Below are 20057 nucleotides of genomic sequence, written 5' to 3' on the forward strand. Positions count from 1 at the left end.
AGCTAACATCTACTTGGCCCTGACTGTGTGCCCATTGCTGTGCTGTGAGTTTCCCTACAATAGCTCGCTCAATCTTAACAATCCTTGAGGAGGGTGCTCTTACTATCTAGCTTTTAGAGGAGATAACTGACGGCCACAGATTAGACAGTCAGTAAGAACGATGAGTAAATAAATGAATGAGCCCCAGAAGCCAAGCCCGCCACCCTCCCACCTGGGTTAGAGGAAAGCTCTAACCCAGGAATGAATGAGGGGAGTAAATTAATGGAACCTGGGTGACCTGGAGCTTAGGTCTTAGGCTCAGTAGAGGTAAATCTGGTTATAGCTCATTCTCAAGGTGTTCATTTTGGTCCCTTGGGCCCCAGACAGGGTAAGATGCCACCTCCTTCACAAGACCCTCGTCCTTTGCCTCTCCCTTACCTCAAAGCCCAGGGCCCTGCTCCTCCCTGCTAAGCCCCTGCCCAGACTTGGGGGGCCAAACTGGCTATTCTGCTGGGGTTTCCTGACCCACCCTGCCTTGGTCCCCGCCCCCACATTTTCCCTGTCTGCTGAGGGCATTAGCCATCGGTCATGGTCACCGTAGGGACAGAGGCCTGATTTTCTTGCCCCTCCTCCTTTGTTTAAGCAAACAAAGAAGCCAAATGTTCTCAGCTTGGACTGGACAAGGTGTCCTCCCTAATCCAAACCAATGCTACCCTTTGGCAAGGGCTCCCTGTGAATCTTCCTACACGCCCACCCCTCCCCAGAGCCCCATCTCTTTTTTGAAAGCCTCAGGCTGTAGCACCTGAGGTTTTGAGTCACTGGAGGTGGTTCCCAAAGGACCAGAGCAATAAGATCCATCTGACCCAAGTTCTCATGTCATGAGAACTCCTTGACCTTGGAACCAGGACCAAGAGCTGGTCTCTGCCTGGGTAATGCTGCCACTGGGGACGCCTGGGGAGAGCCTGCCGAGGTGGGGGCCGGAGGGGGGGAGCAGCGGGGGTGCTGGATGATACACTTTCAAGGTTCTTTCCAGCACTGGAACCTAGAGTTCCTTGCACGTAGCTCTGCTCTAAGAATGAGGACACGTCTGAGTGTGTCTGCAACAGGCATCAGCACGTGTGTCTTAAAGTGTGACTATGTGCGCAAGCCTGAGCACATGACTCCAGAAGCGTGTTTGAAGGTGTAAGTGACTCCAAGTGTCTACGTAAGTCCCTGTGTGCCCACGGGGCTCTGATGGGGCCAGTTGGTCTGCCCTGGGAAGGGATAAGGAGCTCCAGCAACTTGACCTTCACACCCTGCCCCGTTGCCTCTGGAAGCCTGGCTTGGACTCAGAGGCTTTGGGACCTTTTGAGAAGGCGGCATCCTGGCCCCTTGTAGTCACCCAGACAGACCCACTGGGTGGGGAAGAAACCCGAGCCTTTGGAGGCTCCCGTGGGCCTAACTCAGTTACACGCTCATTACGCTCATTACGCAGCTTCTCTGCTGTGAACCCAACCCTGTGGGGGTGGGGCAGGATGCCTGTCCCCCACCCCTACCAGCTCCGAAGCCACTGCCCCTCCCCCCATGTCCTCCTTTGGGGTGTGGGGAAAGGCAGAGGGAGGGAGTCCTGGAAAGGGATGAGGGGCCCCAGCCCTGCCTTCAGGGAGCACTAATCTGAGGGTGGGTACTAGAGATGCCTATAGCTGGATGTTTCTTCCGTCCCCCTAAAGGACGAAAGGATGAAAGTAGTGTGACCTGGTCACAGATCCGACCAGCACCATGCTTTAAAGGACTCCCCTCAAAAAGCCTGTTTGTTCCCTGGCCCTCTGGTCAAGCATTTGGGGCTGCGACGGCTGGGGGCACAGCCCCGACTCACTCTGGGAAGTGGGAGAGGCCTGACGGCTGCCGGCTCTCCCCTCACACGAGATCACAGTTACTCACACTCCCAAACCTTCACAATTAGATGTGCGGTTTGCAAAACCCAACGCCAGCCTAATGAGAAGCACATTGTCTCCCAGAAGAAGCTAGGAGGAGAGGAGAGGGCAGCTCAGCACCCAGCTGCCCTGGGGAGGGCCTCCAAGCCAGAGGGAAGGAGGCCAGCCAGTTCCTCTGCCCATCCCCTCCAGTGCCCCCCCTCCATCCTCCAGCCCCCTTTCCCCGTCCCCCTCCCCCAGCAACAGGGACCCCAGGCCTTTGCCTTCTCTCCTGGGAGGGGAGGGTCATTTGGGAGCCAGATGTGGAGCTCCAGCCTCTGCGAGGGAGGGGAACCGAGGGAGAGAGATGGAGAATGGCCTTTGGAACCAAACAGACGGATACCCTGGAATTTGTGCTCCACACATGAGCTGTGCGAGCTTGGGCGAGTTTCTGGACCTCTCTGAGCCTTTCTGCCAGCACCACCAGGCTGAGGGGTTGCCGGAGGATTAAAGTGGATCATGGACTCCACAACTCTTAAGCCGTGCTGAGGTGGGAGGTGCTTTAGGCTAGGAGACACCTGGGGAATGTGGGGATGTGGGGATGCGGACAGACAGAAGAGGGGAAGGAGGCAGGGGTGTGTGTGTGTATCGGGGTTATTTTTTAGCTCGTGAAGCAGCAGGCCCTGTGGGCGGAGGCCAGTGCTGGGTGTTCAGACAGGAGACCTGTAGGAAATCCAGCTGTGTCCTCCAGGCTCCCTGTGGGCGATGGGCAGGTCCTGACCCCTCCACCAGGGAGCGGTCCGGAGAAACTGCTCCGTCCCTGCCAGTGGTGACCAGGTGTGACCATGGTGGAGCCAGTGCCCTGTCCAAGCCGGGATTTCCTCCTCTGTAAAGTGCAGCGGATCCCAGCCCTAGCTACCACAGAGGGGTGACCCCAGATGTAAAGTAGCATAAAGGGCTCCTGAAGATGCCTGGCCCTGGGCGAGCCCAAAAAGAAATTTCTCTCTCCCTCTCTCTCAATCCATTCAAAGCCATCTGGTATTTACTGATCACTTTTTGCGGGGGAGATTTTTATTTATTTATTTATTTATTTATTTTTAAGATTTTTATTTCTTTATTTGACAGACAGAGATCACAAGTAGGCAGAGAGGCAGACAGAGAGAGAGGAGGAAGCAGGCTCCCCACTGAGCAGAGAGCCCGATGCAAAGCTCCATCTCAGGGTCCTGGGATCATGACCTGAGCCGAAGGCAGAGGCTCAACCCACTGAGCCACCCAGGTGCCCCTTTATTTTTTTGAGAGAGAGATAGAGAGAGAGAATGAGCAGGGGAGGGAGAGGCAGACTCACTGCTGAGCAGGGACTCCATCTCAGGACCCTGAGATCATGACCAGAGTGGAAGGTAGACACTTCGCTTCACCAACTGAGCCACCCAGGCGTCCCTGATCTAATCACTTTATATGTAGTATGGTATTTAACACTTCAAACGCCAGAGGAACAAGCCAAATGTCCATGCGCCGCAGGTAAAGGGACAAACAGGAGGTGCCCCTGTAGCAGAGTGGGCCTGAGCTCTAGAAAGCGGGGAGGTGAGGTGACCTGCTACGGCGGGGACGGACCTCAGTGTCCTCTGGCCCCTCGGACAGAGGCAGACACCAAAGACCACATCTCGTAGGATTCCACTCACAGGAAACATCCAGGGAAACAAACCTATAGCGACAGAACACAAATGCGTAGTTGCCTGGGCTTCAGGGTAGGAACAGGGAGGGACGACAAAGGGCCACAAGGTGTATTTTGGGGGTGATGGACGCATCCTAAATTGGACTGTGGTGCTGATCTTGCAGCTCTGTACATGCACTGAGGATCCTTGGATTGTACGCTTAACGCCAGTGGGTTTTACAAGTGAGTTTTGTACCTCAAAAAAGCCATTTAAAAAACAACCTCTATGATGAACATTAGTATCCCTTTTGTGCTCAGAACAATTCACAGGAAATTTCTGGAATTCGGTGCCAGGTCTGGTTGCTTCCAAAGCCTAGTATTCAAGTCCTTTCATTTGGGAGATAAAAAACAGACAGACAGACAACCCGAGAGGGCGTTCTGAGTCCCGTTGGCTCTCCACTAGGTAGCCAAGAGCTGAAACGCAGAAGTGAGACAAGGAACAAGGAGGGGGAATGGCCCAAAACAGTTCTTCCCCAGAAAAGGGCTGCTGCCCTCCCTGTAGGGGGCAGTGGAGGTGTCCCCAGGCCCTGCCCAAACTCCATGCCATTGCCCCCCCACCCCCCACAGGTAGATTAGACTGTACATCCATTTATTTATTTCTCTCCCAATATACAGTGTATATTAGAGCTGTGTTCTGAACACCTATTACATTCCAGACTTTGCACACAGCCTCGTACAGGACTTCTTCCTGCATTTTGGAGTGATGTTACGAAGTAAGAATTATGATTTCCAGTTTGCAGATGAGGAAACAGAGATTCAAGTGGATGAAGGAGCTCGGCCAAGGTCACACAACTGCACACCGGGTGGGCTTTACAAACAGGTGAAAGTCCAAAGCTGCCTCCGTTCTTCCCGGTCTGCCAAGCTGCCTCCAATGGCCCATCGTCTATTTCTGTCTCTCAAAGTCTCTAGTCTACCTCCTTCCGTCTCTGTCTTCCCAGCTCCCTCTTCTATCTGCCTGTCTTTCTTTGTCTCTCTTTGCTTGCCTCAGTCTCTGTCTCTGTCTCTGTGTGTGTGTCTCTGGCTCATTTATTTTTTAATAACCACAATAATGAGAAAAGCTCCTTTCCGACCCTCCTGGGGAGGGAGACAAAAGGAGGGGAGTTCAGGGAAGAGGGGGAGGGATAACCTCCCCTCTTGCTCCTGAGAAATTTAATAAAGGGCCTGAGAAAGTGCTGGGCTCCCCCGGCCAGTACCCTGGGAAAGGGGGCGGCTCCCTCCCCCGCCACAGACACCGGCTCTGCACGGGCCTGGGGTCAGGGGAGGGAATGTCTCCGTGCTGGGCCCCCTTCTCCAGCTCACAGGCTTTATCTCTCCCCTCCCTGCTGGTGGGAGCAGTTCCCCCAGCTAATCCGCCCCTGAATATGGTCCATACCAGACTCCCTCCCCTTGACCCAGACCTGCCTGCTTTCCCAGCAGAGCTGCTCAGAGGGGAGAATCTCTCATGAATTGTAGCCTCTGGACTCCCAGGAGGTCAGGCAGTCCAGCCCCCTGCCGTGTCCAGGCCAGATCCCCACAAGGCTGTGCCCAGCCCCCACCAATGTCTAGCAAGAAGGGGTTGGGCCAGCCCACCCCCATCCCATCCTGTGAGGAACCTGATGCCAGAGTGCTCAGCTGACTCCAAGACCCTCCCCAAATGCCCCAACCCCCACAGGAGAGAGCCCAAGATCCCAGGAGGCAGAAGCCTGGGCCCTTCCCTCCACACCCTCAAGGACCAGCATTGGCCAAGATAGGTTACAGGCCTCCCCCAGCCTCACCTCACCCTCCAAGGGTGGAAGGACAGCCTGGCAGCCTGTTCCTTCTCCGGGAAAGGAAGGCCAGGTGCGGGCATGCAGCTGACACGGACCCACAGCAAGGAGCAGCGGGATTGGTAGGATGAGGCTAACTCATCAGACAGAACACTGAGGCCAAGTCCAAACGCACAGGTGGGCAAGTCCAGCTCGCCAGCCAGGAATGTGCTCCAGGGTGTTGTCTGCCCAGGGAGGCTCAGGGCCCTGAGGATGCCCAGGCGTAGTCATCCTGCTGCTCCCAGGTGTCTGGACAGCCCTTCGTCCATCGTCCATCGGGAAACCGCACTTTGGCAAAGCTGACAGCGTCTCCCACCTGGCCAGGAACAGAAAGGAGGGGCTGGGGGAAAGGGGGGCCGAGGGCTGGGGCCCAGGACTGAGCATGCATTGACTCACTCATTGGCTCACTCTGCCATTTCCGCAGCTGAGCCCCCCAGGAACAGAGGGAGCATCCTAACCATAGCTTCTCCTCTGCAGGGCTTGCCAAGCGGCCGGCCCTGCAGTAATGCACCGTCTCACTAGCTTCTCAAAGCAAAGTCACACTCTGTCTGCACTTTAAAGGGGAGAGAAACAGAGATACAGATACAGTTAGGTCGCTTATCTAAGGTCACACAGCCAATCAAGAAGAGTCACCACTCGGAGCACCCAGGTGGCACAGCCGGTCCGACTCTTGTTTCGGCTCAGGTCACAGTCCCACGTGGGGCTCTGTGCTCAGTGCAGAGTATGCTTCAGATTCTCTCTCCCTCTCACACTCTCTCTCTCAAATAAATAAGTAAATAAATAAATAAAACCGTACAAAAGAAGAAGAGTCACAATTCAAGCTCGGCCTTGAAAGGTGTTGATTGGAGCATGGCTGACTCCAAGGGCTGGGCACGCTGCTTGAGCGGGGATAACGAGGCTCAAGGAACTCACGCGCCAGAGCAGAAGTGAAGTAGAACTGGCTTCTGGGAGGGACTGGGAGGGGCACAGGGGTGGGAGCCAAGATAGAACACGAGGGTTTCAGTGATGGCTTCAGCTGGGACCTAGTCCACCTTCATGAGAAGCAGGAAGGCAGAGCAGTGGTATGGTGACATCACAGACACTGTCGACAGATCCTGATCCCGGCTGCTGTCAGGCTGTGCTCAGGCTAGCAGAGCAGCCCACCTGCCTGCCTGCCTGGCATCTCGCCTCCCCGGTGCCCAGTGGGCAGCCAGAAACAGCCCACACCCCCGCACACCTGGGCCAAAGGGCTCACCTTGCCTTTCTCTGGGCCCCTCGCCTGGGGCCATGGGCAGAGGAAGGGAGAAACAGCCAAGAGATAGACGAGGTGGGGAGACAAACACACCCGCAGCTCCCAGGCTGATCCTGCTCTATGCCAGAGCCCACGGTGGGTACTGACGAGCCTGTGGGGCGGCTCCCCGCCCCACCTTGAGGAGCCAGCAGTCTGGCATTCTAGAACCTTCTCAGAGAGCTGTGGCCATGATAAGTGGAGGTAGGCACCGAGTGGAAGGCAGACAGGCCAACTCACAGAGCGTGTGAGCTTCCACAGGCCCCTCTCTGGGGCTGTCAGACAGCGGGGTGAGGGAAGGCCTGGCTGAATCCCTTTCTAAATCTGCAGGAGCATCTGACTTTGGCTCAGCTCATGACCTCAGGGTCCTGGGATCAAGGGGCTCTGCCCTCAGCAGGGAGAGAGCTTGTCCCTCTCCCTCTGCCCCCTACCCGGCTCGTGCTCGCTCTCGTGCTCTCTCTTTCTCTCTCTCTCTCGCAAATAAATAAATAAAATCTTTTTTTAAAAAATCTGCAGGCGCAGAAGCCAGTAAAGTAAAATATTTCCCAAACACCCGCCCCCACTGGCAAAGCACTTCGTGCCTTTTAAGACCCTTGTCCTCTCAGATTGTTTTGGTCCTCCAGTCCTTGCAGAGAGGAATCATACTCTCCACTTGAAGAAAGAACCTCAGGCCCAGAGAGGTAAAGAGCTTTGCCTGAAGGCACACAGCCGGTAAGGAGAAGTGTGCAGAAGCTGCCTCTCCTGGCTCCTTGTCTGGGTGTGGAACCCCCCACCCCCTGTGTCTATTGGCATTGGCAGAACTTATGGGGAGCCAGGCTGGCTGGGAACCCGTCTCTCCCAAGAGGGCAGCTGCAGGTGGACAGGCCCAGCTCCCACCTGGAGTTCAGCGCCAGCCCCATGGTGGCTGGTGAGCAAGCAGAGGCTCTTCAGGACACGTGTTTCCACTTTCACTGGAGTTGGGAATAGCAGAAAAACCTGTGAAGCTGCTAATGGGATAATGGAGAAAGTATTTATTTATTTTTTCGAAGGAGGTCTGTGAAGACCAAGGCAGGCTCAATGTGAGGCCACAGAGGCGGGAGGTCAGCCCGCTGTTAACAGGGATTAAGCAGATAGCGTGGAATGAGGGGGTTTCCGGGGCAGGGGCTGGAGGCAGGGGCTGGAGACAGAGGCTGGAAGCAGGGGCTGGCCTGGAGCTCTCAAAATTAGCTCCCCCAGGAGAAAGCAAGGCTGGACACAAGGACTCAAGGCACTTCTAGACCTGGGGTGGGGCACCAGTGGGGGGCTGTTTCACGCCCTGAGATTTCCTCCACACCTGCTCCCTACTGTGCCTGCCCACAGTGGTGCAGGCTTCCCGGGGTCATCGAATCGGCCTCCTGCCTCTGGGCAGTGTGTCCTGCAGTAGCCTCCTAAGGAACATCCGTGTCTCCCTCCACGCACAGTGTCAGGAGAGAGGCAGTTCCTGTTCCTCCTTCCGCTGCAGCAGGGACCATCCCCAGGCACCTAGTCCCATGTAAGAAATGTCCTCTTGCTGGGGCGCCTGGGTGGCTCAGTGGGTTAAGCCTCTGCCTTCGGCTCAGGTAGTGATCCCAGGGTTCTGGGGTCAAGCCCCGCATCAGGCTCTCGGCTCAGCGGGAGGCTTGCTTCCTCCTCTCTCTCTGCCTGCCTCTCTGCCTCCTTGTGATCTCTGTCTGTCAAATAAAAAATTAAAACATTAAAAAAATATATATCCTCTTGGTGAACATGCCTCTGTCCCCACTCCTGAGCTGGCTGTGGACATCTTTCCAGCCCACAGCATTGCCCTTAGACCTCCCGTCCTCAACTGCTTAGAAGCCCCATTGAGCTTGAGAACAAGCAGCTTAGAGACCACACAGTCCCATGGCTCCTGGCCATGGATTGGGGGGAGATGCACAGGGGCACAGTGGGACCCCAAGTCTCCCCCACTCCCACCAGAGCTGCTCCCCTTTAACTGGTTTTCTTGTGGACACACGGCCTCGGCTTTCTCTCCAAATACTGAAGTGTGCACTCCTGTAAGAAACGAAAAGCACTTCGAAGTCCTTGCCCTCACCCACTCTGTGCAGCTGAAATAGCCCAGGGCCCGGAGAGAAGAGACTTGCCCAAGGTTACGCAGACCGGAAGCTGACTGCAAGTTGCTTGCCTCCTGGTCCAGAGCTGTCCCCCCACACTCTGCTGGAGTAACCACCAGGACTTCAGGAAAACCAGAGAGACACAAATCTTTCTTTTAGGAGTGAGGCGGTGGGAAGGAGAGTGGGGGTTGCAGTCACACACACATGAACCCCCCGCCCAACTCCCGGCCCTTGTGGAGCTGTTTCTTCTCTCTGGGCTGGCACAAGGCCTGCACTGAAGAGGTGACAGTGGGCACTGGCGTGAAGGGCAGGGAGCATGCAGTGGCCCATCTACGTCGAGCGATAGACGGAGCTGCTCATGCCTACAGAGCCACTCCTGCCTGAGGCCCCTTTGTGCTGGCCTGCCAGGTGGGGAGCAGTCCTGGCCCAGGGTCTGGAGTCTTCTGCCCAGGCCAGGCTGCTTTTCTCATTTCAGCCCCATCCTGGGAAGGCTGAGGTCCTAGAGACCCCCACCCCACGGCTCCCTGCACTCCAGGCTCATAGGCGGTCCCAGATCCCTGCTGCGGCACACCAGCCCCCAGCAAGCACCTGCCATGCTCCAGGAGGCGCGGTTGCCCATGGCTCAGGAGCTCGCCCCACTTCAGTGCCAAGGCCTTCTCCAACAGGGAAGCCCTTAAGAGTGTGCTTGGACTGCTTTGCCAAGCCCCACTTAACCACAGCTACATTCTATTTCCTCAGGAACATGTGCTTGACATTCGTCTGTTCCATTTCCACCCCGTCCCCCACCCCCACTCGCTTTCCTGTTCTGGTCCCTGGTGCAGTCTCTTCCTTGGGGGAGCAAGGAGAGGTGTTTCAGGGGGACACCCGTCTGCCTCCATGCTGCCTGGCTCTGGGACAACAGGCTTAAGTTATTCCTGGAGATTCAGGCAGACATTGGGAAGGACTTCCTGACCAACAGGGGCTTCACAGCTGGAACAGAAGCCAGAGGAAGATGATGAAATCACTGGCTCTGGAGACGTTCTATGGGGGCTGGGTGTGGGGAAAGGCTGGGGGGCTGCCTAAGGTGGAGGTAGGTCACCTCTTAGGGGCCCCAGACCTACACCTGGCCACAGGCCCAAAGGCTGCGTTTCACGCCTTTGATAAATATTTGTGGATTATCTGCTCTGTGCTGGGCATTACTAGGGTCTGGAGAAGAGCAGGGAAGGAGAGACATGGAGACTATCTGTCCCAGGTCATGGACAAGGAACGGGACAATTTCGAGATATACATTGTCAGTAATAGAGGATCAGTAGCTAATGACAGGACATGTGAGCCCATTGAGAGGGGAACCGGGTGGACTTCCTGAAGGAAGAGAGACTGGGCTGGAAAAGAGGGAAGGCCCCAAGCAGAGGAAGACGCTGAATGCTGTAGCCTGGGACATGGGCCCACTGAGACACACCCAAAATCTCTGCTGGGCTGGTGTCAGGGAAACTTCCCCTTTCATGGGTGATTAAAAAAAAAAAAAAATGGATAGCCCTGCAAAGCAAAAAATGAAATCACCAGATCATCTGATTGACAGTAACCTGGATAGACATCCCTCTCCACTGTGTATTTTTAGCTTAGTGCTTGGCACACAGTAGGACCTCAATCAACATTTGTTAAATGAATGAGACATTTGGTCAGTCTGGAACTCAGCCCTCCTGCTGGCCCCCTTTCTCTTCCAAAACTGCAACTTGTCTCAACTCGGAACCCCACCAGGAGAGGATTAACCTCTAAGGCATCCCAAGAAATGTGTTTACCAGGTCTTTCTCCTGGCACTGTGTCCTGCAAAGGAGTAAAGACAGCGACAGCTGTGCTGAGCGAACAGTGACGTGTTCTGCGTGTATGCCACGTGCCAGGCCCTGCTTGCCCTTCGCAGCTCGCCTTGCAACCGCCGTATGAGCGGGACCCCATCACAGTCTCTCGTGTTGCCAATGAGGGGGTTTAGGCGCAGAGTGGTGATGTATCTCACCCAAGGTCACACAGCGAGGACGTACAGAAAGGCCTTCCTGTGTTCTGCAGGTCGTCGGGCACAGCGGGGGCCTCTCGCTCTTAGAACAAGTCCAAGGAGCAGGTTATCATCCTCTTTTACAAACGAGAAAACCAAAGCTCTGAGAGTGAAGTAGCTTGCCCAGCCTGGCGTGCTGTCCTTGGCTCGCAACACAGTGCTCTCTCCTCTGCACCCCATCTGTTCCCTGGGGCCTTTCCCAAACTGGGGTGCGAATAGCCGCCCCTGGTGAGCTCCGGGAATGAAGCAGCTCCAGGAGGAGAACTGGCCCAGTGACTCGCCGGCAGGATTTATGTCCTGTCCAGGGCGGACAGTTTGGCTGCTGTATGAAAGGCTGAGCAGAGCTCAAAGATGGAACTTGTTCCGATTAAACGATTGCAAATGTCAGGCGGCACGGCCGGGGAGCTCCTTACGCACGCACCCAGGCGGCTGGAGGCCAGGCCGCCAGGAACGAGCATGCCCGCTGACCTCACGGTTTCTCCTAATGCAATTAGAGCCCACTAGGAGACAGTGGGTTCCAACCCAGAGCCGGAGCAATGTGCTCTCCAGGGGACGTGGGGCCCCTTTCTCCCGAGAGATGGCGCAGGGACAGAGGGTGTTGTTCTAATTAATTGACTGCACTCCATTCCAATGCAGATGGATGTAGAAATTACCTGCAGATGTGACTGCGCACAACCATTTTAACTGTCCGGGCTGTCACGCAGGCTGGGGAGCCAGGGCCTCTCAGGGCAGGGTTCATTCTGTGCAGCCCCCTGCCTCTGGGCCCAACAGACTTGTGCCAGCCTGAGTGGAGGCGGGAGTGCTGGCTCTTTAGGGCCTCCTGGCCATGGGCGCTCCTTGGGCCTGCGCTGTCCTGAGGCCCAGCAGGCCGGGTGTGACTCCGCAGGGGTGCTGGCTAATGGCCTCCTGGAGGGTTTCCGAAGGGGAGGGTGTGGTGGGTGCACCTGGGAGTAGGCGGCCATGGTCCTCTGTACACGCTCCCGCTCCCCAGGGCCCGAGGCCTCCCCCATGCCTTCTGCAGAGTCCCGTCCCGGGGTCTTTGGACCTCTAGATATTTTTGGATTGTATAAAAACCCGATAACACATTGGGTTTGTTTGAGATAAAGACAAGATGTTAGCAGTGCTTCCCACACTGATGACGCAAGATCCATGAGAACAACGATCGGTTGATCGATTGATTCATTCATTCATTTCCGCACCCAGGAGCCTCCCAGCTCGGTTCCTCTTGCTGGGACATCACCGAGGATCAGACCTGGTGCCTGTTCTGGAGAACCTCACAATCCAAGGAAAGGAGATGGATGTACCAATAGCCAGTTACTGCAGGGTGGGATGGGCTGTCCTCCTGGAGTGTGTGATACTGGGAGGACTCCGATGAGGGAAGCAACCTGGCCTGTGTGGTCAAGGCAGGCTTCAAGGAGGAGGTGAGGTTTCAAATGAGCCGTGAAAGCGAATCGAACCTCTCCTGGGGGGAAACAGAGAGAAGCTCAGCTTCTTCCCAACAGAAACCATGTGAAAAGGGGCCTGGGGGCAGGGGAGACCTGAGGAGTGTGCTGGGAGATGAGCATAAGCTAATGAGGGGCTGTGAATTTCATGCTGGTTTCAGGAGGAGTGTCAGGTCTCTACCTGACACTCCGGGAATCTTTGAAAGACTTCAGGGGTAAGAGGACCCCATGGATAGAGCTCTATATTAGAGACCCTCTTGGTGGAGAGTAGACTGGAAGGAGGGGAATGGGGTGGGGCAGAGGCAGCAGGAAAGGAAAGGACAGATTTGTGACAAGGATGGACAGTGCCATCACCACGCTGGGACCACAAACTGGAGTGGGGTGGGGGTAGGGAATAAGGAGGCAGGAAAGAGGAGGAGCCCGGGAAAGGGGCCCTGGGGGGAGGGAGCAGGAGGATTCTGCTGAAGATACACACCACCCCCACAGCCAAGTCGTCCCCACTTGGGGAACCTGGACAGCTGCTCTACAGCCCTGGCTGCTTTCAGAAGTTCTGTGAGGACTTGCCTTCCCTCAGCGTCCATTGCCCCACATGGAGTGAGAGGTTAATTCTCACCCCATTCCCTATTCTATCCATTTCCTCCCAGCATGGACCAGATAACTGGGAAACATTCAAGGAAGGTACCAGAAGCTCTTTGAAGGGAAGCACTTCTTCAAGCCAGTCTGTGGTGTTTTCCCGAGCCCCCTGGGCCACTCTGGATGCAGGGACAGGGAAGTCCCGAGCCAGGCTTGTCAGCTTCCTCAGCCAGCCTCCTTGGTGGCTGTCCACTTCCCTCTCTCTTCAAGCTCCCTTTGGTTGATCCCCCCAGCACACCACCTTGCCTCCTTCCTGCCACGCAGATGACACTCCCTTCACTTCCTACGCTCCCCCCAAACCCGCTGTGACTGCCTCCTCCATCCTGCCCTGCTCCGGTCCTGTGCCATCCTCTCCACCCCTGCTTTGGGGCTCCCCTCTCAGCCTTCATGAATGGTTGCTATGTTCCCCAGGCTGAAAGACTCTCCACATCTCCTTCAAGCTCTACTTTCTCCCCCCCCTCGAAAATCTGCACTCATCCCTCCACAACCTCATCCCATGTCACCCCTCAGCACGTGCAAGCTAGTTCACCCACAGCCCAGGAAATTCTTACAGAGGTCACAGCCTGCATGGTTCCGTCCTCCCCCTACCGGAGCCTTCTGCGCTCTTACCAGACCAGACCTGCTTCTCTTCTTGGAACTCTCCTTCCTTGGCTCCTGCCCCCCAGGACCTTCTGGTTTTGCTCAGATCCTTTCTTTTTTTCTTTTCTTTTTTTTTTTTTTAATTTATTTATTTGACAGAGAGCGAGAGAGCACAAGCAGACAGAACAGCAGAGGGAGAAGGAGAAGCAGGCTCCCCACTGAGCAGGGAGCCCGATGTGGGGCTCGATCCCAGGACCTGGGATCATGACCCGAGTCAAAGGCAGTTGCTCAACCAACTGAGCCACCCAGGCGCCCCTCGGATCCTTTCTGACACAACTTGGACCGTGACATGTGGGATGAGAATCCCTAGCAAGACCTGTTAGATGCCTCTTCTTCTCTTTGCACACATTCTCCCAAAGCTTTATCACTCTGGTGCCCATGCCTCTGGTGACATCCAAACCTATCTGTCCAGATACCGGCCGGATGTCCCCCACCCCTGACACTACCCATATTCTGTCTCCCACCGCTTACCCCAAAACTCTTCTAGTTCCTACCTTGCTGGATGGTTAGCAACTTGAAGCCATTCTCTTCCTCATTTCCTACATTTATTACAAGGTTCCTTCCAAATCTCTCTGGAATGCACTGCTCTCCATCTCCCCTGCTGGAGTCCTGGTTTGGTCTTTTATCTCACACCAGACATCTCTGTCCTCCTCTGCCTGGGGTAGTCCTCTCCCCAGGTCCCTGTATGCCTGGCCTTGGCCTCCCTCCCCACCACCACATCTGCCACTGACACCTTTCCCTCCTCCCACCGTCCCCCCGGCCTTCCTGCTCCTGTTCCACCTTGGGACCCTCTCAAAGGCTTTTCCACCAGATCAGCAGTTCTCAAACTTTTTAGTCTCATGACCCCATTACATTCTTAAAATGGAGGCCCTGAAAGAGCTTCTGTTCGTATTTACATGGGTTATATCTATCAATATTTGCCAATATAGAAATGAAATCTAAGAATGTTTTGGAACATTAGAGTACCAGTAAATATTTATTAAATGAATGAATAAATAAATAAAGCCATGAAGAATGATTAATGAATGAATAATATAAATGAATATGATATAAATGATGCAATATGTATAACATAACAGAAATAAATGAATAAAACCATATTGGCAAAGGAAAAAAAATAAAACATTAGAGTACACAAGCACCTGTCTTATTAGCGGTCAGAGCAATATTGTCCTTACCTATCCCTGGGTGTGGCAAAAATCCTTGTACACTCTTGAGAGAACACCAGTAGAAATGACACATAGTGTCTTCGTGTGATACAATGTTTCCACCTGCACATCCCCTGACAGGGTCATGGAATTCCCCAGACAACACTGAGAACTGCTGCATGAGGTAATACACATCTGTCCGTTTCTCTTCATTTAGGTCTTAGTGCACACATCACTTTCTCAGAAAGCCCTTTCTGCCCCTTTTATTCCCTCCCCAAGGCAGTCTATCCCCGTCCTGTGACCATCTGAAATTACCTATTTTCTTGCTCCCTTTGTTGTTCCTTACTAGAATGCAACCTCTTGCAGGGAGAAATCCAGACTCTTGTTCAGCTCGGAGCCCAGCATGGTGCCTGATGCACAGTAGACATTCTAAAAGAATGAGTTGTTTTCAAACCTTGGCTACATACTGAAGCCAAGGGGCCAGGTGTGTGCTTTTAAAATGCCCGAATCCCTGACAGATCAGCATCTTGGGGTAGATGCAAGCACTGGTGCTTTGTAAAGCTCTCCAAGGGACTCCAATGTGCAGCCAAGAATAAGAATCACTGGTCTAAATCCTGAAATCCTCACTGATGGAGACACTGGTTCTTCCTTCCTTGGTCAGAGGTACAAAGGGTAGAAGTCATGGAAACTCCTTGTCTTGCCTGGGGACACCAGGTGTAGGAGCAACAGGTTGGAGGAAGCTCTTAGGCCAGAGTCCTTGGGGGAGGAGTGCCCTCCTCGGATCCCAGACCTTGGATCAAAGTGATGGGGTCCACAGTTCGAACTGGCAGTGCTGGTTACTTTCACAGTCGTCTGCAGGGCTGCCTGCACTGGGCACACTGGCTCTCATACAGCGGTGTGGGATTCTGGTGCTTTGGTGACTCATGGAGATTGATGGTGACTTCAGTGGGTAGACATAGAAATGGGGCATGTGCCCAAATTGCCCTGGGCCTGGGGAAGTCTCACATCCCCCACCCTTGCCTCTGAAGTATAGCCAGGCACAGCCAGGAAATGCCACACCTTACTTTCCTGCCTCCTACGTGAGCAGTGCTTCCCTCGCTGAGCGGTCACCTGAACCTGAACCTGGGCTGGGAACCTCTGCTCCGGCCTGGAGTCGGCTACCATCTGGGCCAAAGCAGCTCTCAAGGCTAGAGCTGCTAGGGAGAGAAAAGGCTCCCAGAACTGTGCCAGACATGGGCTGGTTTCATCCTGGAGGTTGTCAAAGGGACATCGTGGTCTTCATTACACAGGGGAGGAAACTAAGCCACAGAGAGGTTTAGATGACTTGACTGGGAACACCTTGCCATGTCTGCCTTAGATGGTTACGTAGTGGGTCGGGACATGGAGCTCATGGAAGATTAAAATTGAAGATAGGCTGTGGCCTTGGAGAGGTCACAGGACCTTCCTAACTTGGGCTCCATATCTGCAGAAGCAGGGAAATAGTGCCTACCTCACAGGGTTGTTGTAATGGGTATAAAAGCTCTAGGTATAAGCATGAAGCAGAGAAGTTGCTCAATAAGTAGTCATTATATTATTATTATTATTATTATTATTATTATTGGTTCCCAAATCCTTCTTTCCATCGTGCCCTGACCCTTCCCAGAGGAAAATTCTTTCTATACAATTTAAAGCCCTTTCACACATATCAACCCCTTTACTTTTCATAGTGGCCTTATGAGTTGAAACTTTTGTCCACCCCACTTTATTTCTGCTTTTTTTGATGAAGACAGTGGGATCCAGAGAGGTCAAGTCACCTGTTCAGATCCCACAAGGGTGAGTGGCAGATGTCCCGACTCCCGAGGTGTCTAGAATATTCTCTCCCAACATAGCAACTGCAAAGGCCCAGGACCGACCCTGGCCCCGAGCAGAGGTTACGCCCTGGGTTCTTGGGAAGGGGAGAGGCAGGGGAAGCCCGAGGTGGGAGGGAGCGCCAAGAGGAGGGTGGAGCTGTGTCCTTGATGTGGTGGCTGGGCCCATTCAGGGTTGTCACCACAGTCCTAGGGTTTGGCTGGGACAGTGACCGCCATTTCCGCTGGTGTAGCAACGCCGGGTGGATCTGGAAACCCATGCCAGGCAGGGCTAGGGAAGGGAGGATGCCTTGTTGGCCTGGTCTGAGGTTCTCCGTTGGGGGTGGGTGTCCACTGCTGCCCTGTTTGGCTTCCATCACCCCACCCGGCTCCTAGACTCCAGCTTCCTCCTGGTGGCGTACACAAACCAGAAGTCTGGTCTGAAAGGCGATCCTGTGTCAGGAGCGGCTGACAGCATGGGTCGGGACTGGGAGGCACCTCTTCAGGGCTTTTCGAAACATGGTTGCATGATGGGGATGGCAACCAGAGCCTTTGTGAGTGGAGCGAGGCCAGCGTCCTCACCCACAGGCAAGTCATTGGCTCTGCAGTCATCTGCAGGCTGGGACCTGGGAGGAGAGAGTGTCTGTTCCCAGCTCTGGGGTGGCCATTTGCAGTACGTCCGGAAGGAAGCTGGGCAGGACCCGCGACACATATGGAGGGCCCAGTGCAAAATGGAAATCCTCCCTCTGGTTCCCAAACTATTAAGAATGTCAAGAGGGCGATGGCAGAGCATGAAGCCAAGCTGGGCGACCCTTCTAAGCGCAGGTCACAGGCCGGAAAGGCCATCCTCAAGAGGGATCTAGGGGAGAGTAGGCCAAGGCTCAGGTCCCAGGAAGGGCAGCTGCAGGGGTCTTCTCCGGGCCCTCATCATCTCCTGACCAAAGCGAAGAGAACCTGTAAATACAGAGGTAAGAAATTCGGGGGCCATGCTTAACAGTTCCTAGACGGACAGCTTTCTCCATCTGCGGCCCCAAGTGCCCAGGCCCCCTCAGCCAACCAGCACCCACACACCAGGTCCTTCCTTATTTGGAGGACAGAGGCATTCGACTTTCATCCCTGTCTTGGGGGAGTTCAAAAGTACTGGGCAAAGATGTTGTGCTTGTAGCCCATCTGGGGAAAAGGCATCTGGAGCTGTTCCTTTCGTTTATGGAAGGGACACCCGAGGATGGCAATACAAAGGGTGATGGCCCAGAAAAGAGGCGAAGTATCAATAATGGGCCTTGTTGGCGCTGGCCTCCAGTCCCCCACCCTGGGCTTCGTGTGGCCAGGAAGCCTGATGTCTCTGTTTCAGCAGTGGGATCGGAACCAGCTTTCAGAGCAACATAAGCCAGGGGTCATTTTTAGCACAGACGTAACTTTCTAGTTCCTTTTCCCTACCCCTCATTTTTCAGTTGCCTTTAAAGAGGCCGCAGAGAGCTGGAAAACAAATCCAAGTTTAAAGAGACAAGTGCAAAAATGCAAACTGGGCAAGGGGACAGAGCCACCAGCTGGACAAAATGTGCCTGGAGAACAGCGTCCTTGGCTTGGCGGGCGCTGGGGATTTATGGTCAAAGTTTTGTAGATGTTTCACCACGTTATGAGCCAGCTCAGGAGACCCCTCATAAAACTCTGCTTAGAGGAAAGAACAAACTAGCTGATAAAAGTCGGCTGCTGCCTATAAACGCGCTGCAGGGATTCAATTGAGTGGTGGATTTATTGGCCTGGGCTCTTTGTGCAAATTAAGAACTAGTGCGCACGTCTGAATCGGGGAGGGAAGAGCCCGAGCAAGCACCTGGGGTTGCTCCCTGCTCACAGGATGGCAAGCAGCCCGTGATCACCCATGCCCTGTTTCTTTCTCCAGTAGAGACCAGAGGAAGATTCTCCCCGAAATTCAGTTGCCGCAGATTTACTCTTACACTCCTCTTCCTTGCCTCCCACAAAAACCCACAGAAAGAATCTGTTACTCTCCATCCACCGCCTTCCCCACACGTCCTTTATGATAGCAGTTCTGACCTAAGCTTTCGTGTCTGTCTGGCCTGCCAGACCGTGTACTTCTCTTATCTGTCTTTGTTTTTTTTTTTTTTTTAAAGATTTTATTTATTTATTTGAGAGAGAGAGACAGTGAGAGAGAGCATGAGCGAGGAGAAGGTCAGAGAGCGAAGCAGACTCCCCATGGAGCTGGGAGCCTGATGTGGGACTCGATCCCGGGACTCCAGGATCACGCCCTGAGCCGAAGGCAGTCGTCCAACCAACTGAGCCACCCAGGCGTCCCTCTTATCTGTCTTTGAATCCCCCAGAATCAGTTGTGTGCGGGGCACACGGGGAGGTCTCTGAATGAATGAATGTGAATGTGGCAGACTGTAAGGTGCCCCGTACAGAAGTGACTACGACCCTTCTCCAAATGGTACGAAGGGGTTAGGGGAGGAGAATTGATGTGCTTGTCGGGACTGAGGACTGAGTAGATGCTGAGAAACAATGAGGGAAGAAGAGGGGCAATCCGGGAGCTGTTAAGTCTAGGTTCTTCCCCGGAGAAGGGCGATCTTTGTGGCTCATCTAACCAGCTCCCTCTCTGCTGCTTTTTCTTAGGATTATGCCCTGCAACAGAATGAGGGTCCTTGATAAGAACGCAGGTATCCAGCCCTTCCTCAAACGTGCCAGATTGGAATCTCTGAGCCTGGGGCCTCAAACGCTGGACCAGGTCCCAGTCTCAGAAAAAAAATGGCTTTCCTTCACACTCTGTAGAAACTGAGGCACATTCTAGGAATGAAGGGGAGAGAGATTGCAAAGAAGGGCACCCCTGTCATTCCTTGAGAAGGACTGCCTATCTCCTCCCAGCCCAGGCATTAAGAGCAGAGGTGTGAGACTCTGGCAGGCAGCCTGAGGACTCACTCCAGCCCTTGTGGCATGGGACCCAAGGGGGAAGCTAGCTGGCAAGGTTGCAGCTGCCCCGAGAGAGCCCCACCTGTGCCACTGCCAGATGGGGGCCACGCTCCACTCACCTGTGTTTGGAGGAACCCTGTCCCGTGCAGGACTGGATCTTTAGGAAACCCAACTCTTTTCACAGCAGAGTGGGCATCAAGGATGCAGAGAGGAAACTGGTGAAAGGGAAAGACTCCCTCCACCAGAACCACAAACACCCTGGTACAAACTGTGGCGTTGTCACTGATGAGCTGTGGGCGCATAGGAAACCCAGTCTCCTGAAGCACGCTTGCTGCACTGCTTGCTAAGTGTTGACGGTGCCCAAGAGCACCGCACGGCTGCCCACTTAGTAGGTGACCAGTAAGTCTGGAGTATATGTCAACCCCTCCATGTTTCCAAATTTACCAAAACCTTTCACATATCTCCTCACTTAAACCGTACGATCCTGTAAGCGGTAGAACATCATCTCCGTCAATACACAAGAAGAAACTAAAACTGAGAGGGAAGATGGCTTACCCAAGGTCACTTAGCTGGTAAGTGGCTGAGACTTGAACCCAGGTCTGGGTACTTGCAATTTAGCAAGTTTTCCTGAGTCAATGTACTTCCTCCCTGAACCTCCTCCAAATGCGCACCCTCCCATGCAAAATTTGCAGAGTGGAGGCATCGTA

Source organism: Neovison vison, chromosome 2 (genome assembly GCF_020171115.1).
Source record: "Neovison vison isolate M4711 chromosome 2, ASM_NN_V1, whole genome shotgun sequence".
Lineage (NCBI taxonomy): Eukaryota > Metazoa > Chordata > Mammalia > Carnivora > Mustelidae > Neogale > Neogale vison.